Source organism: Onychomys torridus, chromosome 1, assembly GCF_903995425.1.
Source record: "Onychomys torridus chromosome 1, mOncTor1.1, whole genome shotgun sequence".
Taxonomy (NCBI): domain Eukaryota; kingdom Metazoa; phylum Chordata; class Mammalia; order Rodentia; family Cricetidae; genus Onychomys; species Onychomys torridus.
In genome coordinates, this window is record NC_050443.1 from 61,772,928 (window position 1) to 61,800,830 (window position 27,903).

The 27,903-nt window shown below is 45.0% G+C and overlaps 1 protein-coding gene and 1 non-coding gene across 3 annotated transcripts in view; one reads left to right on the top strand and one right to left on the bottom strand.

The window, feature by feature from the left end:
* The window catches only part of Homer2 (homer scaffold protein 2), a 91,746-nt gene that overhangs the window by 38,389 nt on the left and 25,454 nt on the right, over positions 1-27,903 (bottom strand). The gene's annotated exons all lie outside the window — the stretch shown is intronic.
* LOC118576828 lies at positions 15,345-15,449 on the top strand. Its single transcript, XR_004944036.1, has one exon. It is a non-coding gene; the product is annotated as a U6 spliceosomal RNA (small nuclear RNA).

The following is a 27,903-nucleotide window of genomic DNA, read 5'->3' on the forward strand; positions in this document are numbered from 1 at the left end:
TACCTGCTTACCAAAGTCACAAAAAATGAAACAGACTCATCACAAAATCTGCTTTTTGAAGAAAAGCTTTGTAGGCAAACTATCTCAAAAATTATTTAAGTGTTCAAAAATAAGACAAAAATGGGGTCAGGGGGTGGGGTCACCAGCATGCAAAAATAAAGTTAAAAAAAAAACCCACTATAGTAGACATTGGTGAAAGATGCAAAATTAAATTTGAAGGTTTGATTTGGTTTAGTCAAATTAATTTTTAAAATCCCAACAACATAGAAGAGATGATGAAGTTCACCTAATGGACACAGAAGTTCAAAGTCTCGAGTGCTATGCTTTCAGTGGGGAGGCGCTGGGCAGAGGGTCTGTGCCCTGACACTGCTCCCCTACAGCATCTGCAGAAGATGCATTATTGGAACACAGCTCTCAAGGGACGACTTTATTCTAGGAAAGCAATTTACTCTGTGAGCCTCATACAAGGGATGTTAGATAATATCATGGATATCGGCACAGTGTTAGAGGAATGCAGAAACTTCTGGAAGAGAACGGTATGAATGTAATGCCAATAGAGCAGCTTCTAGAGCTGGTATCCCAGAAGAGCAGCCTGAGGCTGGCGCTCCTGTGCCTCTCTAGGCCCGGGAGCAGGAAAAAGTAAGAGCAGGCATTTCCTTTAAGGATCCTCAAGTTCTCTTGCTTCATCCCAAACCCACAGCCTTCCAGCTAGGTGGCAGCTGTAGGAACAAAAGGAAGATTCTCGCTGTAATGTTTCACATCTGTTGTCAAGAGGCCAAGCTACGTGGAGCACATACTCGTGAATACGAGGTGGGGAAGTCTGCCGTTTGCACGTCCCAGCTGTGGTACTCACAAGTCAGCACTGAGTTTTCTAATCATCCAAATACAACACTATAAAGAAACACACGTTCTCAAGCAACGGTCTGCGTATATGAGGGGAAGGAGCACTGAACAGTTGTCATTACAGAGAATCTGGCAGATGAAGTTATACTGGATCTCTGTTACCCTTTCCTACGACACTTAACAGTAGCCCAGCAGGTCAGAGAGGAGCCCCTTTCAGGGACAGAGCCCAGGCTATCAGATCTCTGATCCTGCTCCTTCCCCCAAGGAAGAGGGGCTAGGGCTGGGGGTAAGCTGGCAACATGTGGACACTTGGTTGCTAAACCTTCTTGACAGCAATTATCCATGACTACTATAATTACCAGCTCCCAAGCCTGTCCTAACTCCTGGCTTCTGACTCTCTAGTAAAAGGACTTCTCCCATAACAAGAGAACTGTTACCTTCTGAAAATCTGGGAAAGTGCTTTCCTTAGACACTACCCAAGGATTCAGGAAAAAACAGAGGACATGGTTCCCCACAGCCAGCATCTCTCACCTAGAATGGCACAGTTGACTCTTAGTGGCTCATCCACTCCTGAAAGGTCTCCTACAGCTCTGGGGGTCAACCATGGGGCCAAGAACGATTCTGCAGATGTGAGGGGTTGGGAGAGGAGGTTGAAGGGAGGGGGAGGTGCTCTGGTCGGAGGAGAGGGCTCTGACCAGGGAGGAAGGGGGAGAAGGTAGGAGGCCTGCTGTGTTCCACAACAACTTTCTACATGTACTCTGTGTCCTCAGAGCTGGCCGCGGTGAGGAAGCCAGTCAAAGTGGAGAGATGCAGGGAGGAGACTGGAAGGTAAGGCACAATGGCAGACGTGGTACGGCCAAAGTAGCCTGCTGTCTGCTTGGTATGACTTGGTGAGCACTCAGACCGAAGGCCACCATCTCCAAACTGGCCTTCTCAGACCTGGAATCTGAAAGCCTTGAGTTGCCATCAGAACCTCAACTAGAAATACACAGAGGTGGGGAGGTCCAGTGGGTTCATCTGGACACCCTTGGTCACCATAGCCAGGCCTTCTACAGGAAGAGGCTGGGGAAAGATACTGTTGGGGCTCTCACCAGACCCATCCTGAGTGTTCACCAAAAAACTGTGGCCCCACTGAGCCCACAGAGCCGCATTCCTTGGCCCTGAGTTCCCAGCAAACTCGGGTGGGGGTATGTGTGGTGGGGGCTGGGGGCAGACAGGACCTGGACCTTCACATCCAGTCTAACCGAAGCTCTGTATCCAGAAAGCCACCCACAGAACTGGCATTTCCACATGAATAACCCAATCTGAGAGCAGTACTGAGGAGTTTCAAGCTATTCTTCTGATATTCAAAAAGTCTAATGTTATTTCAAGAGGGGGAAAAAAAAGACCAGGATGAAAAGAACAGCCAGGCATTGACATTTACCAACTGCTTAGCATTCTGCATATGGGATTCCTCATTTAGGATCACAATAAGCTTGCAGGGAAAGTGCTGTACAGGTGGGGGAGACAGGCTCAGAGGCCAAAAGACCTGCCTGGGTCACGCAGTAGGTGGCGTATCCGGAAACTTCAACTCCCTCTTAACTATAAGAACAGTTAAGACAGTAGTTGTGGGCAGTATACACCTCCAGCGTGGTTCCCAATGCACTCTCCTCCCCTTGCATTCGGGGGAGATGTCATTTGTTTCGGCCTTTGTTTGTTTGGGGCTCAGGGTTTTCTAGGCAGGGTCTCTGTTAGTCCCCAATTTGTGATCCTCTTACCTCGACCTCCTGCACTGGGATTACAGGTTTGCACTTCTGACTATCTCCACCAACAGAACATAGCAAAGGTGATGGGTTGCCAGGTGTGCGATTAAGTTATACAGGATTGTAACTTGTTTTCAACTAACTCTCCTGCTGTGGATATTGATCTGTATAAATACAATGCTGATTGGCCAGTAGCCAGGCAGGAAGTATAGGTGGGACAAGGAGAGAGGAGATTTCTGAGAAGTGGAAGGCAAAGGCAGAGAGATATGGCCAGCCACCACCATGACAAGATGTAAGGTACTGGTAGCCACGAACCAAGTGGCAAAGTATAGATTAATAGAAATGGGTTAATTTAAGATAGAAGAAGTAGATAACAAGAAGCCTGCCATGGCCATACAGTTTATAAACAATGTAAGTTTCTGTATGTTTACTTAGTTGGTTCTGAGCATCTATGGGCCTGGCTGGTGAGAGAGATTTGTCCTGACCGTGGGCCAGGCAGGAAAACTAACTACACTCGCCCTCGCTGGCTTTTGGGAATATTAAGAGTCCCACGTTGTAAGGCATTGAGAAGACTCAAGCCAGCAACCAGTGAAGAACTGAGGCCCTTGGTCCAATAGCCCCAGAGGATAGAGTACTACCAACCACCGTGTGAGTTCCAAACCAGATCTTTCTGTAATCAAGACTTCATGTGAGACTCCAGCCCGGACCTGATCACAGCACCCGACACACTCGTGCCTTACAGGAGCACGGTCTGTTTAAGCTGCTGCATCTGTGGTTTATTACAGTGAAATAGATAAAGACCGTGTCCTTCACAGAAAGTTTACAACACACCACATGGAGGGCAATGTCCTCATCAGATCCTCCTAACAGCTGTGCGTGGACAGTGTTAGCCACGCAGAGAGCTCAGGGGCACAAGGTGACCAGAAGAGCAGAATTGGAGTACTTTCAATTCGGAGAAACGGACCCCAACTTCGAAAGCTAATTTAGCCTCACCTGAGAGAGGAGAAGTGCTGTATCTAGACCATCGCTGTCAGGTCCTATGTGTGCGCAAATCAGAATAAGGAGAGCCAACAGAATCAGAACTTCCACGAGGCTGCAGATCCCTCCCAGCAGGGACCAGTGTGGATCAGAGAGCAGAAACCACCTTCAGATCCAATTTCATCCCCCCTTTCTTTGGTGTTCAGTGCTCAGGGAGTATATTTGAAGCACCCCTATCCCTTCTCCACAGCTTTAAATAGAAAGCAGATGTTTCCGGATGGCAAAATGCTTCTTCAGGCAGACAATATAACCTACAGTTCCCTTGCATAGTCTTTGAAAAGCTGAATAAACACCAATTGCTGCTCATTGAGCACATTTTGGAACCTGACAGTAATTGTCCCTAAGAATAATTAGATGCTCTGTGCAACATATGTACGTTTGGAACACGAAAACCAGTCGGCAGAGCCGCCGCTTGTCTTTGAAAGAGTTCTGGCTCCGCGTGAAGTGATTCTGCAGAAGAACTGGCAGGGCTGCTCCCCACCACCCCCTTTCTTTTTTTGCAGAAAAGAAAGAAAAATGAGGTTTTAACTTGTCATAATCTTCCACTTGCTCAATGCCAGGCTGTTTTCTGACATGAATCTATGAAGCCTCGTGATTCTTATTTTCCTGCTTCTTTTTGATTTGAATTGCAGAAAGTGATTCAGAAATTATTTCTGCAGCTATTTAAACATTTCAAAGTCTCATAGCGTTCCCTACTTTGTCTTGACTCTTGAGCTCCTTCAAATAAACATCCACGCAGTACCGAGAGGAGAGACTCCAGCCTCGATGGTGAGGTCCTACCTGGCCAGCACCACGGCTTCTCTGCTCTACCCCTCACAGGGCCAGCTCCAAGCACTGGGAATGTTCACATGCTCCCGGCCACCTGCCTTGCTCTGCCCTGTCACCAAACTGCCTTCTGCTGTTCGTGTGTGTGTGTGTGTGTGTGTGTGGTGTGTGTGTGTGTGTGTGTGTGTACACAGGTATACACATGCACATATATGTACATATCGCTTGGAAGGACAACCTCAGGGGTCATTCCTCTGGTACCTCCCACCTTTCATTTGACATAAGGGTCTCTCACAGGCCTGGAACGTCACCACATAGGCCAGGCTAGCCAGCCAGCCAGGTCTAGCTTCTGCCTGTTCCTGCCTGCCTCTCACCACACCATTACTGGGCTTACAAGAGCATGCCACCAAGCCTGGCTTTTTGCGTTGGTTCTGGAGAATCTAAATTCAGGTTCTCGCACTTATGAAGCCAGCAAGCCATCACCCTGGGCCTTCTGCTGATTTCCTTTGGGACTTCTGTTGTTTGGGAACACGAGGGATCATACTCAGGGCCTCACACATCTAAACTGCCCCAGCCCTCTTCCAGAAGTTCTGAAATCTATGCTTTCTTATATCCATACCAACACCCAGGGCCATTTCTGGATGTAAAATCTCCGCTCTCAGCTAGCCAGAAGAGTCAAGTCCTACCATAGCATCTCACGAGGTCTGACGTGTAATCCATTTTTGTTTTGTTTGTTTTGTTTTCATAGAGCCTAAGACCTTGTAAATGCCGGGCAATCCTCCATTACCATGTTACACTCAGAGCCCTCCCTCAGGATACAAGCAAGGACCAGAAGCATTGCTCACCTGGCCCCTGGCCAGCATTCCAGATGGCGAACAGGCCCCTTGCCTGCGAGGCCAAGTGCCCTGAAACCAGACAGAGAGATACAAGAGAGGAAGGTGGGGATGCAGACAGAAGTCTCACGTATTCTCTCAAGCAGAAAATCTAATTCACAAGCACATTGGGGTTCTACTCTCATACAAAATCCAAACAGTAGGTTACTGCTATTGCAGAAATGACTGCACACATGAATAGTAAAATTTAGTAAGGTGATGAGGTATAAAATCACTAACTAAAAGCAAACCAATGTGTACAAATAACCAGACAGAAATTATGATTTTTTTAAAAGTTCTATTCACAATAGCAACCAAAAAAATACAGTGTCTAGGGATCTATTTAAGAAGTATGCAAAATATATTAAAAATAAAAATTTCCAAGGTACATGGAAGAAAACATTAATAAATATGACATACCCCAGTCTTACATAAGACAATCAATATGAAGATGTTAATTACCTCTAAATTAATATGTAAGTAATATAATGAAAATATCAGCAAGATTATTTTTAGAACTCGACAAGGTCATTTATGTAGAAAACTCATTACGTGAACAAAGTCCAAAAAGCAAAAAATCTGAAAATGAAGAGCAATGGGAGATATTTAGCTATATCAGATATTGAAATATATTATTATAAAATTAACAGCAAACAAAAAGGGAAGTGTTAGCAAATATGTAGACACATTCATAGAAGAGAACAAAATCTATAAATAGAAGCCTCAGGCACTGTGTGCATGGTACAGGCAGTTCTGCCCATTTTCCAGGGACAAAGAATTATTCCACACATCCTGTTCCAAGAATGCACAACTATGCGGAGAACTTGAACCTACCAGGCTTGACTCAGAAACCCATCTCCCTTGCCGGGTGTGAGCCCCTTCAAGTGGACCACAGCTGCCTCACTGTGTTAAATTATTTTTACACATCACCAGATGCTAATTATCACACCTGATAAAATCAGAGATCTCAGAGTGAAAGCATTTGCCATAAATCCTCCCAGTTCACTGACAGGGGATTTCCCCTTTAAGGTCACATTTACACCAGAGAGCAGGAGAGACAAGTGGCCCCAATGAACAATGACAGGCTTGATTAATGATGCTACTTATTCCTTGGAGTGTCTGGCAGTTTTTAAAGAGCATTCAGCACACATTCTCCTGTTGTGATGTGGGTCTAATTAAGTTCCATAGGCCAAGGCTGCCCCAGGGAGGACATCTGATCCATTCTCGTGTGCTTTGGATCTGGATAGCCAAAGAGAAATGAACCAGGAAAGCAAGTGTCCATGGGCGGAAGTGAAGCTTCTCTCTGAGAATGCAAGGCATCGGAGAGCTTATGGGGGAGGTGAGAAGGTGAGCAAAGGGTGAGGCAACTCATTACAAGGCTTCGATGCCATTCCATGTTCGAACAGCCCCTCTCCACACCGACACACACCCTCCCTCACTCCTGGACAGAGGTGAGCATCTCATTCGCTAGGACCGCTGGGCATTTACAGGAAGGGATATCAGGAGATGGGGCCAGGGCAGGACACAGCCAGTTGTGGATCCTGAACACCAAGCCAAAGAAACCAGTCTTCATCTCAAGGCCAGCATCTGTCAACTGTGCTCCACAGAAAATGTATATCAATGCCATCTTCTATTCCAAATGCATTCCAAAAAATACGTATGTAGGAAAAATGTTAAATGCATTTAGATATCTGTTCCCATAATTATGCAATTACACCATTAAGAAGTACCATTCTTAACCCAATACTTCTAGGAAATAGCATGGATGCTACATGATACACATCTGTCAAGTGAGCTACACACAGTGTGTAAGGAGCTCTTACAGACTACCCCAGGCATGCATGGACATTCTATTATATGCCGTCTGTAGAAAGTATCTTAGAATTTCAGCACAACTCATCATTTTATTCTGTAGAAAGCATATTGAGTATCTAAACTATTGTATTAAAAAAAAAAAAAACTCATTCCAGGGCTGAGGATATGATTGAATTGATGGAGTGCTTGCCTAGCATCTATGAAGTCCTGGATCAATCCCCAGCACTGACTAAGATAGGTATGATTGGCACATGGCTATGACTGCAGTATTTGGGCAGTGGAGGCAGGAGGATTCTAGGGCATTCTTTGGCTACGTAGTGAATCTGAGGCCAATCAGGGCTACATGAGACCCTGTCTGGAAAAAAAAAAATTCATGGTGAGTAGAACAAGTTTTGAATAAAAAAAAAATCAGAATTTTACACTTTACAAACTGTGAACCCCACAGCCAAGAATTGGAAAACATCCAAGTAATGATTTCTGTAAAAGCAGGTGGTGAATTGCCAGGCTCACGATGCCTAATGATCTCTGGGACAGCCTAATTCAGGAGAGGGACAAATCCTGCTGAAGGAACGGTGTGTGTGCTCCCTCTTGCTACAACACATCTGTGCACACAGATTTCCATATTAGACCACAATGGAGCACAATAGAGCTGACTTTATGCTACACAAGGCTGTGACTTGGCAACACCATTTCTAATCTTAAGCAAAGAGGATTTTTTTAAAGAACAGGGAAATAATGTTCTCAGTTTTAAATGTTGAGGGATCTTATATTCACCTATAATAAAAAATACATTAGATGTTTGACTAAGCACTCTGTCTTAATAAGCTAGAATTTTCTTTGACGTTTCACCCTGATACTGTTAAGAAGTGTTATAAATAAGTGTGACTAATCGGCAGCAATGAAATTACTGTGAGATTGTATCTTGCTGCCTCCTTCCCACTTCACCTTGGAGTATGTCAAGTTTTAGGATCTGTCCCTCTCCCATTAATATACAGAGATGGGTCGGGTGTGGTGGTGATGCATGCCTGGAACCCGCGCTGGCAGCAGAGCAAGAAGATCACCTCAGGTTGGAGACCAGCCTTGTCTACACAGCAAGTTTCAAGTGAGCCAGAGCTATATAGTAGGACTCAGCCTCAAAACGATGCCTAATAAATAAATTAAATTAAAAATTTGAAAATGAAAATTGCTATTTCATGGTAACTAGAAAATGCTGCGTTTAGAGCAAAGAAGGAGCACAGTCCAGAAATGCAATGCAGAGGGGTGTCTGGCACCTGCAGTGAGAACGAACGGAAGCAAGGGACTAAAAGCTGTTCCTGGGGCACCACTGTACAACCCTCCCAGAGTGGAGAGGCCAATGCCTGGCCACGAGCAGTGAGAATGGGTGAGTGCCTGGTCATGAGCAATGAGGACAGGCCACCAGGAACAGGCCACTGAGACTTCAAAAGTGGCATTAGGAGAATGTGGAGTTTCCAGTCCAACAGGTACACAACTGAGAAGTCACCATGCATCCTAACTGATCAAGAGATAAACTGAGCTTAGCTCTGTCACCAGGCTCTGTCACCGCTTCACACTGTCCCTGCGTCACTAAGGCCACAGCAAACCACGGCTCTCTCTACCTGGACACAGGGCAGAAACCCAGTGCTAACCAGGGCGGGAAAATCTGAACTGCAGCCGATGAACTGCTGAATCTCACTATGGACAAGCCTGAGGGTTAAATACCGTGGGGACTAGTACAGAGTTGTATTGTGGTTGGTAGTGATGTTTTGGGGTGTTGAGTTGAGAAGGATGGAGTTGTAATGGTTAATCTTCACTGTCAATTTGACTGGATTTGAAGTCCTCATAGGAGAAACATCTCCTTTTTTTTTTCTTTTCTTTTTTTCCAGAGCTGAGGACCGAACCCAGGGCCTTGCACTTACTAGGCAAGTGCTCTACCACTGAGCTAAATCCCCAACCCCGAGAAACGCCTCTTGAGCATACCCGTGAGGGGTTCTTTATAGAGAATATCCACACTGAGTGTTGGCAACACCATCCCAAAGACTAGAGAGTCTCAGGCTGAATACAAAATAAAAGTGGGGAAGCAAGCTGAGCACCCGTACCCACTCTTTGCTTCCTGACTGTGGACACAATGTGGCCAGCCACCCTATGCTCTTGTCGACTGCCACTTCACACTGGGGTCCATATCTTTCCTCAACTGTAGACACAAAGGAAGCCTTCCTTCCTTTATACACGTTTATTACCCCGATGAGAAAAGTCGTGAACACAGGGTACCTCTATTCATTTAACTGTTTACTTTCTGGAGCCCCACCAAGTTCCGATGGAAGATCAAAGAAAAACCCAAGACTTCTAGCAGGTAGAGAGGAAAGTAGTCTTTAAAAACACCTGAAGTGTTCTGTTCCTAACAAGGTTTGCCTCAGGAGAAACTAATGTGCTAGGAGCATTATCAGAGCCTAAATGACCCGGGATACTGGGATACCCAACTCCAGACCCCTCAGCAGGTCGTACCTGTGCAGTGGAGCTGCTGGACCACCAAGACTAAGAATCTATCCTGAGACTGTTAGGACCCTCTACCCAACACAGCATACCAACGCACTGCTGAAGCCAGACTCACTGCAGCTCCTATACCTATATGCCATGTCTATCTTTCAATAAAAAAAATTATATGGAAGGAATATTGGAATAACCAGATCAGGAGTTTTCAAAACTGTGATTAATACATTTAAAATATTTGATGGGAAAAGTTGACAACAGGTAAAAACAGATGGTAGTTACTGTGAGCAGAGAGAGGGAAAGTCTAAGCAAGAATCAAGCAGAAATATTGAAGATTAAACCACCACAGGGGCCAGCAATGGTTCAGTGGGTGACGACTGTGTTAATCTAACAACCCAAGTTTCATCGCCAGAATCCAAGTAAAGGTGGAGATAGAGAACCACAAGACTGTCCTTTGACCTCCATATGTATGTGGTGGCAAGTGGGTGCCCACAGACATGCACCACACACAGACTGATGATGGTGATGGTGATGGTGATGATGATGATGATGATGATGGTGGTGGTGGTGATGGTGGTGATGGTGATGATGATGATGATGATGATGATGATGGTGGTGGTGGTGGTGGTGATGGTAGTGGTGGTGATGATGACGGTGGTGGTGATGGTGGTGATGGTGGTGATGATGATGATGGTGGTGGTGGTGGTGGTGATGATGGTAGTGGTGGTGATGATGGTGGTGGTGATGATGATGATGAAGATGATGGTGATTATGGAAACAAACTGAAGGGCTGAGGATAGTATCTCCAAGCTTAAGGTATGACAATGGACACTTTCAAAGCTGAAAAGCACAGAGTAAAGAGTGGGGACCCCCCCCAATATAAGAATTGAGGGAAACTATGATAAGTATGACATGAATAATAGGACTACTAAAAGAAGAAAGAAACGAAGTACCATTTAAAGCAACAATGACAGAAAATTTCACCCAAGTTAATGTTAGACACCTAACCACAGATCCAGGACACCAAAGAACATCAAATTTAGGGCTAAATGAAACCATAAACTCTAGTTTGGTTTTCTGTTGATATGATAAAACACTGAGCAAAAATAACTTGGAGGAGGGGAGGGCTTATCTGGCTTACAGGTTACTATCTATCACTGAAGGACAGGAACTCAAGGCAGGAACCTGGAGCAGAAGCAGAGACCATGGCAGGATGCTGCGTGCTGGCTTGTCCTTAAGGCTTGCTCAGCTTTCTCTTTCTGTCTTTTTTATTCTTTCCTTCCTTTCCTTCCTTCCTTCTTTCCTTCTTTCCTTCCTTCCTTCCTTCCTTCCTTCCTTCCTTCCTTCCTTCCTTCCTTCATTTTCTTGTTTTGTTTGGTTTGGTTTTTGAGATGGAGTTTCTCTGTGTAGCCCTAGCTGTCCTGGAACTCACTTTGTAGACCAGGCTGGCCTCGAACTCAGAGATCCTGTTGGGATTAAAAGCTTGTGCCACCACCACCTGGCTTTCAGCTTGCTTTCTTATACATCCAAAGACCTGCCTAGGGACAGCACTTCCCAGTGAGCTGGGCTCTCCCATATCAATCATCAGTCAGTAAAATGCCCCACAGACTTGCTCACAGCTAATCTGATGGAGGCAATTCCTCAACTGCTGTTCCCTCTTCCCAAGTGAATACACAGTGTCAGGTTGACCAAAAATGAACCAGAACATCATTCCAATACTTATCACATTAAAACTTCAGAAAAATGAGAAATAAAACCTTAAAAAGAAGCCGGTGAGAGAGGAATGACCTAGCTTACCAATAAGGGATAAGATATGAAAACAACATCTGACCTTGCTTCACATACCATGCAAGCAAGACGAGAGTGGGGTGAAGTATTTAATGTGTTGAGGGAGAAAAGACACAAGTCTAAAATTCTGTACTCTGCAAAATTATCCTTTGGGGGTGAAGGAGAAATAAAGAGTCTCGGCTAAAGATTGATGGAGTTTGTTGACAATGTGCCTTGCAAGAAACAATAAAGGGAGCTGGGAAAAAGAAACTTAGATGTACAAAAAGAGACAGGCAATAAGTGAAAGGGGAAATCACACTGTGCCTTACTGTGCCTGCATACACTCACACTCTTATATGTAAGTGTGACAGGAGACAGTGTACCTTGCTGTGCCTGCATATGCTCACACTCTTATATGTAAGTGTGACAAGAGACAGTGTACCTTGCTGTGCATGCATATGCTCACACTCATATGTAAGTGTGAAATCAGACAGTGTACCTTGCTGTGCATGTATATGCTCACTCTTATATGTAAGTGTGACAGGAGACGGGGATGGCACAGGTGAAGGGGGAATCAGGAACATTTCATTGCTGTAAGACATATCTGTCTGTGAAGCACGACACTGTTACTTGAAAGTGGGTTTGGGGTGAGAATGTAGCTTGGTGGCAAAGCCCTTGCATTCCTTAAACCACAAAAGATAAAATAAAAGTATAAAGCCAAACGGGGGGGGGGGCAGGAGAGGGGAGACAAGAGCAGTGCAAAGAATCCAATGAAAATTAACCTATCTGGTAGACATTAACTCAATCGTATCACCAATCACCTTAAATGTCAGTCAATGTTTTAAATGCATCAGTTGAGAGATCAGACTAGATAAAAAATCCAAATATATGTTATCAACAAGAACTCCATTTTAAATATAAAAGTTAAAAATAGATTAAAAGTGAAAACAAGAAGATATGTCATACTCATAACTCATCAATAGATAGGCTAGCTAGACTAAGTTCCCACAGGGCAGATTTAGACGCACTAAAAGTTATCAAGGCCAAAGGGGCCTTACTCTTGAGGGTCACTACTCAAAGAAGTCAGGGAATGCTTGAGGGGTGTGCACCTCCCCACAGTGCACAATCACATGAGACAAAGCTGAGAGAACTGAGGGCAAGGCAAACCAACCCCCAGGACAAACGGACAGATCCAGAAGGCAAAGGCATCAGTAAGGACACGGCTGAACCTAATATCACCATCCATCAGCTGGAAAAGATTGATAGCCATAGCTTGCTTCATGAAAAAACAAGATTACACACAGCCCAGCTCGCAGGGAGTATTCACCTAGACATTCTGGGCCACAAAACACATCTTAACAAATTTAAAAGAATAAAAGTCGCATAATGTCTGTTCTTAAGAGTGGAATTAAATCAGAAATGAATTGTGTACACCGATGACATGACCACCCCATGGTATGGTTAAGGGGAAGATTTTTATTGTAGGTATGAGAGAGAAAGAACAGCCAGAGGCAGCTGGAAGAGTTCATAGCAGAGAGAGAAAGCAGTAGACTGAAGGTGGCCAGCAGACTGGACATGGCTGGGGCTGTCTACAAGAGTGGGGAGAGTAGCAGGGGGTAAAGAACAGAGAGAAGATAGCGAAATAGGAGCAGAGTAAAGGGGGGGGAAGGGGAGAGAGAGTATGAATGACTATAACATAGCAGGGTGATAAGGAGAATGAGTACCTGGGGGGAGGGGAGCCCGTGAGCTGGAGGAAGTTTAGGGTAGAGGAGGAGGTGAGAAGAGCTAGGATGCTAACATGAACTTTGAAATGTGTAACAGGTCCTGGTGATACTAAAGGAGCCTGGAGGCCAGCAGGAGCTTTGGTGTGCTAATAGACACAGGTAGTCACTTGTCCCTTCTTCCAGGGACAAGTGAAATGACTCCTTTCACGAGAGGGGAACCAGCTTCCCAAGGTCCTGAGGGATCCTGGCTTCAATCTAACCACCAGAAGTCCTCTTGGTCCAGGTTGAGTCCATTTCTGGATACCTGGACTGCCTTTTGGAGTCCGGGGAATCAACGTCTCCTTTGGACCTGACATTAATACCAAGGTGGATGTATTAGTTTTTCTGTTGTGGAGTTAAAACACTGACCAAAACCAACCTGGGAGGGGAGAGTTTATTATACATGATGACCAAGTGAAATGCCCTAGATATATGAGGCAGGTTCACTACTTGAAAATCAATTCATATGATCCACCATATCAATAGGATAGTGAAGGAAAATCACATTATCATATCAGTAAAGAAAAAGTGTTTGACAAAATCTAATGCTCATTCATGTAGAAGAAAGACTTCTGTCAATCAGTTATGACTAGGGAGGACTTCCTCAACTTTGCAAGGGACAGTTACAGAAAATTTGGCAACCAGCGAAGCAATCAGTGGTGAGGAACTCAGAAGTTTTACTATTTTTCTCTTTATTTTTCAGCACCATGCTGAATGAAGGAATGAAGTTATGCAAATTAGGAAGAAATAGATAAAAGTTTCTTTGCTCGCAGATAGCATCATAGTCCTGTAGAAAATTCAAAAGAATAGACTTCTGGAATAAGTAAGTAATGGCAGTACAAAGGTCTAAACTGAACTAAACAGATAGATAATCCACAACACTCTGGAACCTGTATTGGTTCTATTGTTGAGATGGCTTAGTTCTGAGGAGAGGCCCAGGGACACAGTGGACAGCATCACGGTCGGGACACATGCGGAAGACCATGAGAAAGGAAGCTGGCAGAGTTTGAGGAGACAGGCTTGCTCTCTTATAACTAACGTCCTCCATGTGGCATCAACCCATTCTGATGGAGTGCCTCCAGTGGCAATGTCCCCACCAATGACCATGTCACTATGTCCCACCTCCTAGAAGGTTCTACCACTGCCTATATCACAACATGGACCATGTCCAAACTGTGGCAGAGATATATTCCATATTCATGGAGAAGAAGAGTCAATAGTGTCAAGATGTCAGTTCGTCACAACTTTACCAACAGATTCAGTGCAACTCCGTCAAGATGCCAGCAAGTTATTTTGTAGATATTGAGAAACTGAACAGGTACTGAAACAAAGAGGCAAAGACTCTTGGCATCTTTGAGAATTACTAGAGGCTGGGGGTGCAGTTCGGTAGTGGAGTGCTGGTCTAGCATTCAGGAGGCTCCTAGTTCAATGCCCACCCCACCCCAAGAGTAAAGTCAGAGGGGAGAGAGGGAGGGAGGGAGGGAGGGACAGAGGGAGGGAGGGAGGGAGGGAGGAAGAGAGAGTGACTTATTACACAGAACACTCAAGTCTGTGTGAAATTTGAAAAATAAATAAATAAAAGAGATCAATAGAACAGGCTCCAGAATCCCAGAAATAGTCCCCCATAAATCCCACATAAATATCAACAGGTCCTTGGCAAGGAGCAAAAGGCACTAAGATGTCTCAAAGATAATCTTTTCAACAAAGCTGCCACAACAACTGTACATTCAGATGTGGGAAACAATCCAGACCCAGATCTTACAACAGTCTCAAAAATGAGCTAAACATGATCACAGACTTAAGTGTAAGACACAATACTATAAAATCCCCTAGATTAAGATGACATAGAAGAAAAGTAGATAATTATAGGTATGGTGATGACTGCAAAATACAACAACAAAGCCTCAATATATGAAAGAAATAACTGATGAGCTGGGTTTCATTACAATTTAAAACTCTTAGCCAGACATGGTGGTACATGTCTGTAATTTTAACACATGGAGGGCTGGGCAGGAGAATCGTGAATTCAAAGGCTGTATTACAGAAAGATCTTTAAAAATCTAAAACTTTTCCTACATGAAAGACTTTTCATTTAGCAAAATGAAAAGACAATGAGAAAACACTTCCAAGAGGCACGTGTGAGAAAGGATTGTTATCAAAAATATACAAGAGGATGCTTACAACTCAACAATAAGAACATGGACCTGACTGAAACCAAACAGGACAGGTGATTCGACCTTTCATCCATGTATGTGTGTTCAGCAGCGCATATACTAAAAATTGGAACAATACAGAGAAGATGAGCCTGGCTCTTGTGCAAGGATGGCATGCAAATTTGTGAAGTGTTCCATGTATTTAAATGGAAAAAAAATCCAGAAAATTATTTCTCACAGCTTTAAAGGTCAGGGAAGCCAAGGTCCGAGGCAGGTTTATTATCTGGTGAGGATCCACTACCTGACTCCAAGGTGCACTGAATACCAGTGGAAGAAGAGAACAGGGGCAAATTCCTTCTCAATGAGCTCTTTTCTAAGGATTCTTAATCCACTCACAAAAGCACAGCCTTTATGACCTAATCATGTCTGAAAGTCAAACCTCACCCGCAACACTGTTGCATTAGGGGTGACATTTCAGCAAGACCTAAAATTTCAGATCACAGCAGCCAGCAAACAGACCTATAAAAGGGCAGTCAGTATCATATGTCATCATCTGCAAATGAAAACAATAAACTATGACATACTTATTAGGGTAACCCAAATCCCAAACACCAATAACATCAAATTCTGGCAAGGATGTGGACCACCCGAAACCATCATCCACTGCCAGTAAAAATGCAGCTCATCTGGAAAACAGCTTTGCTGAACATTCCTTTAACCTATGATCCAGTAACCATGCTTCTCAGTACCTACCCAAAGGAATGGAAAACCAGCCACACATAAACTTGACTGTGGATGTTTATTGTAGTTCCATTTATAATTACAAGACATGGAAGCAACGAAGGTGCCCTTCATAGTGGGTAGATAGATGAACTTAGGTACAACAAGAATGAGAGTCACTAAGGAGCAAACCATGAAAAGACACAGGGCTAAGCTGGAAAAGCTGTAGACAGTATGATCCTAACTGTCCAACTGGTCTATAAAATGCAAACCTAAGATGATGCCGGGCAGTGATGGCACACGCCTTTAATCCCAGCACTCGGGAGGCAGAGGCAGGTGGATCTCTGTGAGTTCAAGGCCAGCCTGGGCCACCAAGTGAGTTCCAGGAAAGGCGCAAAGCTACACAGAGAAACCCTGTCTCGAAAAACAAAAAAAAACAAAACAAAACAACAAAAAATGCAAACCTGTAGAGATCTACAGAGACCTTCTAAAAAGATCAGTGACTGCCGGTGTGGGGGAGGAGACAGGGATGATGCGGCGGGGGACAGGGGATCTTCAGGGCAGCGAAACTCCTGGGTATGATTCTACACTTCTCATTCCTCATTTATCCACACCCACAGGAGGTACAACCCCAGGAGTGAGTCTGTACACCGCAGACACGGGGCGACAATGACGTGCCAGCGTAGCAGATGTAGACAGTGGCACAGGACGCTGGCCGTGTCCATGCTGCTGATTTTTCCTAGTGCTGTGATAAAATGTTTGACAAAAGCCACGTAGGAAAGGAAAGGTTTCTGTGGGCTCACGGAGTGAGGATATAGTCCATCATGGTGGGAAGACATGGCAACCGCCATCGCTGGGGGGGGGGGGGGCGTCTCTCCTCAGTTACACTCTCAGGACATACCCTCACATATACCGAGAGGTTTGTCTTCAGAGTTACTCTGAATCCCTTCAGCGTTAAATGGGCGGTAACATGAGAACTCTCTGGAGGTTTTTGTTCCGGCTATTTTTTAGTTTCTCTTTTGTTGCTGTTTTTTTGTTTTTGTTGTTATCTGCTCAGCTTTGCTGAGAAAATAAATGCTAACTCACAGGTGGTGAATATTCCAAATCCGTGTGTCAAAGGTTTGTTCACACCAGGCGGTGCTTTTGGGAAATAGAACTTCTGGAAGGTGGGGCCTAGGAAGTGGTCTTTAGTCCACTCCACAGGATGGAATCTATGTCTGGTATCAACAGGTGAGCCAAAACTTGCAGCTGGCTAGGACACAGACCTTGAGGGAAAACCTAGTGCTATAATTCTACTAAGTGGACACAGTAATAAACTGCTCCCTAAATTCTTATCTCTACATCCATAGATTAGTGCACCTTAACCCTCACCAGAGAAGCTTCTGTTTGCAGTAGATGGTGATTAATCTCATAATGAAAAAGCATGCAGAGAATAATAGTGTGGAACACACAACTCCAAATGAGACATCTCTATCAGGCTTCACCCCCACGCAAGGCTCGGAAGCCATAACAGGAAACAGGATAGAAAGATTGTAAGAGACTCGGGGAGTAGATGTCTGGAGCAAACCGTACTTGCCGGACAGGCCAGTGCATGCAGTTGTGTACATGAACTCACAGTGGCTATGGATACATGCATGAGGTTGTCACATGATCAAGCCAGCCAAAATCCCACCATGGATTGTGGGGGGAGGTGGGCTCCTGAAGTCCGATCCTTATGAGATTTTGGCTTTTGATGGCCACCAGAAGAACGATAGTATGTTTTCTTTAGGGTACTGATGCTCCGGCAGATGGTCTACCACCCCTGCACATTCAGACAGGACTAAATGGACTCTGTAAGTATGGGGGCAGGATAGATAAAATAAAATTTAAAAATAAAAAGACTAGCCATGACAGCCTGTATAAAAATGCCTTTTTGGTAGGAAGGGCAACCTGCTAAGGGAATACTGTAATACGTTAATTACAGCCAGAAGACACTATTGCACAGAATCCTTTTTCCCTTAGACAGCTGAACCAGCCCAAAGAACCTGTAATAGCTCCCTCTCCCTATGATCATCACAAGTTAAACAAAGAAATCTTCAAAAGGAATAACAGTGTGCTTTCATAATTTAATTTTTTCCCTAAGTTTAAAAATGCAGAATTCTGGGGCTTTTTTCTTTGGCTGCCAAATTAGTGGGACTAGTCCCAGCTGTTTTAATGAGTCCTCTGGACCTGTTAGGATCCTGGGTAGCAGCTGCAGAGTGCAGTCTAGTCCCAGTTCCAGAAGACAACCGTTGCGGGGAGTGGCTACCACCTTGACTTCCGGCTTGGGGAAAAAAATGCTATTTTTGTTTTCTGAGGAATCACACTTGTTTAAAATTAGAATGGATGGTGTGAAGAGGCTGGCAACTCGCCAAGTCAATTACAGGAAGTGTAGAACACAAAAGCAAAGGTGCAGGCATTCCTCAAGAATGCTTGCGATGTTTTTATTTCCGCTAGCACTTGGTCTCTCTGGCAAATGCTTATTTCCTGTGTGTGTGTGTGTGTGTGTGTGTGTGTGTGTGTGTGTGTGTGTGTGAGAGAGAGAGAGAGAGAGAGAGAGAGAGAGAGAGAGAGAGAGAGAGAGAGAGCGAGCCCTTGATTTGGTGCGCGCACGTACATGCTCCAATAAAGCTTTATTCATGAAATAAACAGCAAGAATAGAGTTGTCACACTTTGTAGATTAAAAATACAGGATTTCTGGCTACATTTACATTTTAGATAAAGTGAATATTTTTCAAACTTTTTATTGAGGTATAATTTGGATGCCATTAAATCCACTCTTTTGAAGTCCAGACTTTGGTGGCCTTCACAGGACCTGGCCAGCATCTATCTCTACAGACTCAGGGCAGCTCTGAGCCCATCTTCACTAGCAGCCCTGCCTGTGACAGCTCTGCTCTGCCTTCTGACTATGGAACCGCCTACTGTGGCCATTTCGTAGAACCGGTGTGAAGTACCTCACATCGGAAAACTGTCATGTGCCGTTAGACTCACTGAGAAGCCCTCTCTGCATGTGTGGTCCTCTCCCTGCCTGTGCTGTTCAGAACCAATGTGTCCTCTAAGGCTCCTTATCTGGGGACAGGCTGCCAAACCCCCAATTCTGTGACAAGGTAGCGGGTGGGGGGACGACAGCAGAGAGTGAAAAGGCCAAGTCCTTGAGAACTGCTAGAAGGCAGAGCATCTCCAACAGATGGTTTATCCCAGGATAGGAAAATGTCTGCAGCGGAAAGAGTTTGGCCAGGTAAACTCGTTCGTGGAGAGAAAGCTCATCTGGGGATACCAGCTGACTGCCTCGGCTCCTCAGTTGGCTTCTGCTGGGTGTTTTGGAGCCCTTGATTTGGTGATGTTGACCACGTCTGCTGCTATTTGTTCCTTTACTTGGAAGCTCCATGCAAGGAGACACTGTTTCACCTGGGACTCATCAGCAACTCTAGCCTCTTTGGGGCTTTTCTGCTGGATGTTTTGAGCACCCGATTGGATCATTTTTATCCCATCATCTATCTATCTCTTGCTAATTTTTCACTCTGGATTGCTATATACTTAATGAACTCACTCATTCAAATATCAAAGTCTGGCTATCATAGATCACTCTCTGACTCATACAGAAAAAAATGGAAACCATCTATCATGTGGCTCTAGCTCTCTGTTTTTCTCCTCCCACTGAGCATGCTTTCAAAACTCATCAACAATATAGCATGTATTAGTTCTCTCTCTATCTCTGTCTCTCTGTCTCTGTCTCTCTGTCTCTCTCTCTGTCTCTCTCTCTCTCTCTCTCTCTCTCTCTCTCTCTCTGTTTGTGTATGTTTGTGTGTAGGTGCCCATAGATGTCAGAGGCATTAGATTCACCTGAAGCTGAAGTTGTGAGCCACCATGCATGGGAGATGGGAACCCAACTTCAGGTCCTCTACAGAGAGGTAGGCATTCTTAACTGCTGAGCCCTCTCTCTAACTCAAGCACTTCATTCTTTTTATGGTTAAATGATATTCCACTGTATGGGTGTACTAGTATACTCTACCTCGCTTATGCCTTCTTCAGTTGATAGATAGCTGGGCTGTTATAAATAATGATGCTATGAATATTCATGTACAAGGTTTATATAGACAAATGCCTTCCTGGCTCCTGGGTACACATCCAGGAGTGGAAGCTGTGGGCGATTTAGTAACTCTGTGCTTAACTTAAGAGGCACCAAAGCAGCTGCACCATTTTGCCTTCCCATCAGCAATGTATCGGGATTCCAATTTGTCCACCTTCTTGTCAACACTTGTTACTGTCTGTCTCTTGGATTCAGTCCTCCGGCTGCGTGTGGGTGAGGAGAGGATACTGAGCACACCTCAGAGGGAAGTCATGTGTCTATCTGAAGGCCATCTGCGGTCCAACCAGGCAGTTAGTGTGTGTCTCTTCTGCATCTTCTCCGCCACTCACAGGCAGCTTATGCCGGAGGAGTGAGCTCACCTCACACTGGGCTGCTCACTGCAGGCTCTCTTATTAACAGAAGAAAAGATTTTTAACACCTTGGACGATACTGAAAACTCAGAGAGAACTGGGGATGGAGAGGACAGGAGGGGGTCACGAATTAGCGTAATAAATGATTTATATGCAGCGCATCCTCGGGAGACACGCTTGCAGGCCCCACCCGTCTAGGCTCTGCTTTCTCTGCATGTTAGGCTTGGCCCTCCAGAGGGGTGCCTAGAAAAGCCTGAATGCCAAGAACAACCTTCATGTTTCTTACTTTGCATCCAAATTACTTTCTAGAAGGCCTAAGCTGTGTGGACAAGCGAGCTTCAGCTCCTCTGGAGCTTCCCTAGGGCAGGTGGGACCCCTCACGTGGCTCCTCACTAGGTGCCCACAGCAACAGGGCCTCTCCAGCCCTCACCTCCACCACACCTCGATTCTGTAATTTCATCCCAAGAGCAATGCTGTCCACCCATGGCTTCTAGAACAACAGAAGGCAGTGTCCAGGAAGGACCTGCCACACAGTCACACTCTGCTCCCTTAGGAGACATTCCTGCTGCAGGTCCTCCAAAGGCCCTCCCCTCCCTACAGGGCACATCTATCTGTCTGTCTGTCTGTCTGACTGTCAACTCCCTCCTGTGCCAGAGCTTCTCAGGCTGTTTGTCCAAACAGTGCTTAAAACCGTGGGAAGCAGTTTGAGGGTACCTGAAAGAAATAAGTACAGAAATGCCACGTGGTCCTGCGATTCTACTTCTAATCCAGACCCACAGAATGGAGATGCAAAAAGGTAATTTATATATCCAAGTTCAAAGCAGCACTATGCGCAATAGCCAAGAGGTAGAAATGACCCAAACGGCCATCAAGAGGTAAGAGGATAAACAAAAACATGATACATGTTCTTTTGTTGTTGTTGTTGTTTTGAGACAGGGTTTCTCTGTGTAGCTTGGGAGCCTTTCCTGGAACTCACTCTGAAGACCAGGCTGGCCTGGAACTCACAGAGATCTGCCTGCCTCTGCCTCCCGAGTGCTGGGATTAAAGGCGTGCGCCACCACGGCCCGGCGGTATACATGTTCTTTAACAATGAACACCTGATATAGTCTACAAACATAGGCAAGCCTTACAAAGACTGAGTTAAGTGATGCAAACCAGCCTTCAAAGGATAAATATCGTGAGTCCACGTATATGAGTCCATTTTCCAAATTCACAGAGACAGAAAGAACAGTGATTACTGGTTTGTGTGGTGGTGGGATAACTGAATATAGGTATGAAGTTTCTCCTTGTGGTGACAGCCGTGCTGTGAAGGTCCTGAGGTCCACTGACCTGGACTGGAAAATGACCAGACAAGGACTTTACACGTGCATGTTCACCAGAACAACGTGCTGGGCGCTCACGGGCTCCTGATGAGGTTGGGGATGGAAAGAGTCCTCAGGAGGAGGGCACGGAAGGGGGGGGAGAGTGACCTTGAACAGCTCATTATTGCCAGAGGAAGACCAGATGGCCAGTAGGGAAGACGAGGCAAGCAAAGAGAACAAGGCAAATGCATTGTGGGAGGAGGGGAAGCCCAGTTTTTGAGAGGGCATGGTCTGCAGGGAGAGAGGACTTAGGGGAGCAGGAGGGGTGAGGACTGGAGAGTTCCCAAGAAACAAAACTGGCTACAAGCACTTGACAGGAAGTCACATGTGCTCAGGCTCAGTGGTGGAGCGCTTGCCTGGCACACACAAGGCACTGGGTTCCATTCTCCAAACTGAAAAAAAAAAATTATACCTCAGGAAAAAAGAAATGTGAGGTAAGATAATGACGTCCTTTTTAGCATCAAATTGCAGAAGTTGAAAAGAGACGAAATTATCAGACATTCTGGAGCTGGTGGAGTCGCACAGCAGGGTGAATATAGGTGGTGCTCAGAGCTGCACCCCAAACTAAAGTGGTTCCATGTTGGGTACATCTTACTACAATTAAAAAACCAAAAAAAACCAAAAACAAAAACAGGTCGGAAAAACCCTGCTGTGTGCTCGGCTCTCTCTTCACCACTGTTGATCACGTGCTATGTGATAGGTCTCTACAGCAGCCTATTGACTGTCACACGTCAGCAGTCTCAATGCTGAGTGCCCCTGAACCAAGCAAACCTATCTCTAAGAGTGTGTTGAATGGCAATAAAAAAGAATACTGCAGAGATCTTCTGGAATATCACCGAAGAGCTGCTTATTAAAAACAAAAATGGAGGCTGGAGAGAAGGCTTAGCAGATATGAGTGCAGAGGGCCAGAGTTCAGTTCCCAGCACACACATCAGCTCACAACTACCTGCAACTCCAGCTCCGGGGGCATACAACACACAAGTGTACACGCCCCCACCCCACACATGCACATCATTAAAAATAATAAAAATAAATCTTTAAAAACAAGAATAAGTGAAAATAAACCCCAAATAACCAACACGCCTTGGGAAATGGCTAAAGTATATATTCATTTAAAAAAAAAAAAAAGAGTTCACCGGGCAGTGGTGGTGCATGCCATTAACCCCAGCATGCAGGAGGCAGAGGCAGGCAGATCTTTGTGAGTTGAGGCCAGCCTGGTCTACAGAGTGAGATCCAGGAAAGGCACCAAAGCTACACAGAGAAACCCTGTGTCTAAAAAACCCAAAAAAGAAAAGGTAACCTTGTAAGATGATGATGGATTCTAAGGAGTGCTTCCTTCCCCCACTATGGGGTTTGTGTTGTTTCAGCTTTGTTTTTAGGTTTTTTCTTTTTAAATACAAAGCCTCATATAGCTCAGGCTGGTCTTGAACTCAGATCCTCCTGCCTCCACCTCCTGAGTGTTGAGGTTACAGGCTTATGCCACCAACCCCAGCCCGTTATGCTTTATTCTCCACTTCACTGTTACAGAATAAGGAGGCCACCAACTACTGCTGAGTCCAAGACTAGGAGCACCCTTCCTTGTCCCTCTTTGTGTGGCTGTTGTGCATGTGTGTATGCATATGTGTTTGCCTATGTGGGGACACGTGTGAATACTCATGCATATGTGTGTCTTCATGGAGAGGCCTGAAGTTGATGTTGGGCATCTTCCTTGACTTCTCTCATTTTGTTTTCTTGTGACATGGTCTCTCAAATGAACTCAGAGATCACCAGTTAGTCTAGCTAGCCATCCTGCCCTGGGGATCCCCTTTCTGTCTCAAAATATTGGGATTAGAGGTACCTGGCACGCCTGCTCAGTTTTTAATGAGGCTCTGGGGATCTTAACTGTGGTCCTCACATGTGTATGGCAAGCGCTTTATCTACTGGGCCATCTCCCTGGTCCTCTGAACCTTCCTCTACCAAACACAACTCACCAGACCTTGAAGGATTTGAATATCACTTGATCACTTGGTATCTATTGCCTCAAAGAACTAAAACCACACACACACACACACACACACACACACACACACACACACACACACCCGAAACCAGAACTCAGAGGTTCCAGAATTCCAATAATAACCAGTCAACACTAGGACTCAGATTGTGAAGTGAAAAGGCTAATTACAAAATAGTATTATTCTATGCCAATCCTTGTAAATACGCTTATTAATAAGCAAATACTTAGGCTACCACTGTAAAGGAACTGAGACAGTAATCGCATTTACTTGAGAATCCAGGCTACTCACAACTGCCCATGTGAGCACCTGTGTGCACGGGAAGGCATACCAAATGCTGACCACAGAACTGAAAAGACCAAGAATCAGTTTGTTGAATGCATGCAAAGTCCAGATAAGGAGCTTTGATGCAATGTAAAAACCGTGTCCAGGTAAGAGAGGGGCATATCTCTTGCTTCCCAAGCTAAAGACCAAGCACAGAACGGTCTGGACCAAAGAGAGCGGGAGTGAGCACAGACAAGAAGAGCTGGAGAGGGAAACACTGCAAAGAACTGCAGACAGCAGGAGCTGACAGGGACTGGGCACCCAAGGAACCGAGTCTCCAAGAGTCCAGGCACTACCTTCACTAGGCCCAAACCACACACCACCCTGGAAAGAGCCAGGGTCTGTGTGTTTAGTTTTTGCTCACAGTGAATGTACTGGTTTCCGACCTACTGACCAAGAAGTACCCATTTATCACCTGTCCTTCCCCTGGGGGTGATTGAAAGACTTTAGTCTTTCAGGCAATATTTATAATGAGACCTGAACATCAGAATGTAGAAGAAGCAGAAGAAAGCGACCTTAAAAACAGCCTCATAAAGATGATACAGGCCCTTTAAAAGAATGAAAAATCCCCTTGAAGAAATAGAGGAAAAGACAAACAAAAAATGGAAGAAATCAATAAATCCCTTAAAGAAAGCAAAGAAAACCATGAAAAAGCAATTAAACATGTGAGGGAAACAGTCCAAGACCTGAAAATTAAAATAGAAACAATGAAGAAGACACAAACTGAGGGAATGCTGGGAATAGAAAGTCTGAGTAAATGAACAGGAAACACAGATGCAAGCATAACCAACAGAATAGAATGCAAGAGAGGAAGAGAGAATCTCTGGTGTAGAGGATACAGTAGAGGAAATAGATTCATCAATCAAAGAAAACACTAATGCCAAAAAAGTCGTAACACAATATGTCCAGTAAATCTGGGACACCATGAAAAGGCCAAACCTAAGAATAATAGGGATAGAGGAAGGAGAAGAATACCAACTCAAAGGCACAGAAATATATTCAACAAGATCATAGAAGAAAACTTTCCCAACTTAAAGAAGGAAATATCTATGAAGATACAAGCTTATAGAACACCAAATAGACTAGACCCCCACAAAGTCCCCACACCACATAATAATTAAACCACTAAATATACAGAATAAAGAAAGAATATTAAGAGCAGCAAAGGAAAAAGGTCAAGTGACCTATAAAGGCAGACCCATTAGAATAACACCCTAATTCTCAAATGGAGACTTTGAAAGCCAGAAGGTCCTGGACAGATATAATGCAGACACTAAGAGACCATGGATACCAGCCTAGACTAAAACTTTCAATCACCATAGACAGAGTGAACAAGACATTCTAAGACAAAACCAGATTTAAACAATACCTATTCATAAATCCAGCCCTACAGAAAGCACTAGAAGGAAAATTCCAACCCGAGGAAGTCAGATACACCCACAAAAACACAGGCAATAGATAACCCCACAGCAGTAAATCCCAAGAAGAAAGAATTTGTTTGCACACTGACTGGTCCAAGTCACATGTGACGACTGCCAAATAGACTGCTATTCTGCAGGAATCCACCAACGTGGCCTCAAGAATGCAGGTGTGCTGGTTCCCAGCTCAAGCTGCCTGGAAGCAGAACAGCTGCCTTTTGTCTGCTGGATAGAACAGAGTCCTGTGGGCACCTGTCCCCTCACCCAGGGGCCTGGGTGAGGACTGCTAAACACCAACCTTTTCTTTCACACCCAAGGACACAGTGCATGGCACTAGACGTATGTGCAGAAATGTGAAGCAAGGCAGATCTGCTTGTAGGGACAGCAACAAGTTCTGGGATATACACAAAGAAGTGATGAGCCACAGGTGTGTTAAAAACTGCACAGTGCACAGCTCGGGGGTACCAAGCAATGTATGGTAGTAAGGGATGTGCACATCTTTTATGCTAGTCAATTGCCTGTGAAGTAACAGATATTTTGAAGGGGCCCAGAGAGAGAAGTTAAATGACTTTTTCCAAAAGAGAACTTAGTATTACAGAAGGCTGACATGTTAAGGGAAGCCTTCCAGGAAGGAGGCCTGGTCAGTAAGAACAACTGTTCTAAAGCCATGGTAAGTTTACTGTGATGTGGAGACAGTATGCTACCCACCAGCCCTTTATCTTCTGGAGCCCTAAGTACACAGTAGGTCCAAAATATCCACTGAGCTAATAATATGGCTAGGCACAGTGGTGCATTCCTGTAATCCCAGCAATCTGGGAGGCTGAGGCAGGAGGACTGCCATGAGTTCAAGATCCAAACCCTTAACCAACCTAATTATTTGACTTTAATATATTGTGGAGGTTATATCTCATGTGTCCAAGAAGGCAAGACTCCATTCTATGACTTCCCACATTGTCAAGGCCAGAAGCACCAGCTTGCCTACAAGGACGAGCTATGGTAGCTCCAGACCAGATGTCCTTCCATCTCCCAGGGAGCAGCTGAGACAAAAGAGGAGGGGAACAGGTGTAGAAGGATCCCAAGTAGACGCCACTCTAAGGACAGTGTGACACCAGGGGGGACCACTGTGCTCCAGCTGGGCCCGATTCCCCCTTCTACCCAAATATTAGAACCAGCCTAAGCAGACAAGCCTTGGTGGTCTGCTGGGAACTTGTTTCCCAAATTATTGTCTGCGGACTTTCTTCACCATGCTCCCTTCCACGCTTTAAGTATCATCTCTACCTGATAATGCCTGGATATGTATATCTCCAGCTCACATGTCTCTCCTGAACCCCAGGTATGCACCTCATCCCCCTGCATGGTGACCCGCACCATGTGATTTGTCCCCATGGCAGAATCCTGGGAGTTTCCTACCAAGCACAGGGTAGAAATGCCCCTCTGTGTCTGTCTTCTCCAGCAGCCTGGCCCTCAGCTTCCTTCCCAGTGCGGTTGCCTCCCATGAGCCACAGGTGTGTTAAAACTGCACAGTGCACAGCTCGGGGATACCAAGCAATGTATGGTAGTAAGGGATGTGCACACTTTTTATGCTAGTCAATTGCCTGGGAAGTAATAGATATCTTGAATGGGCACAGAGAGAGAAGTTAAATGGCTTTTTCCAATTTGTATAAAGATGCCATTTGGGCTGGAAGTAGCCTGTTGGGAAGGCAATAACCTTGAGGGGTAGCGCAGGGCCAAGGCAACAGGAGTCCACGGCTGCATGCTGTGGATGGTCTTGTCTACTTGCCTAGGTGCTCTACAAATATTTTCCATGTGTCCATGCCACTGGAGGATTGGGAAACTCTGGCTAGAGTACAATAGCCTCTCTGTTTCTAGATCATCTCTGTTGGCAAAGAAACATGTGTGAGTTTCTCCCTTTCACACCTCTAAGTCAGCATGTCTGCTCCACCCAACATCCTCCTTGGCCCCGGGACCCTACTTGGCAAAATCACTATAGGCTGCTCTCAATACGGGACCAGGGACAGGCTGGTCTCTCCTGGCCGGGTGCCCAGGACAAATGGCTCTGCCCACTAAATGGACCAATCATTAGCTATGCCAATCAACCACCTCCTTTCAGACTTCAGCTGGCACCTGTGCTCTTGGGGCCCCTCCCACTACGTATAATTATACGTTACTACTACAATAATTCAGTTCTCCTATGGATCCAATAAAGAAGCTTCACTATCAAAATGAACTCAAAATCTTGCACTATCTGTAAAAGGTCAACCAGATATGAACTTCTAAGTCTAGGAAGAGTTCAGTCAGTCTACAAACACAATTGAGCATTATGTCACCATTTTAAAAAGAGAACATCACTGGATTAGTTAAATACTGTTCCCTGTAGAGG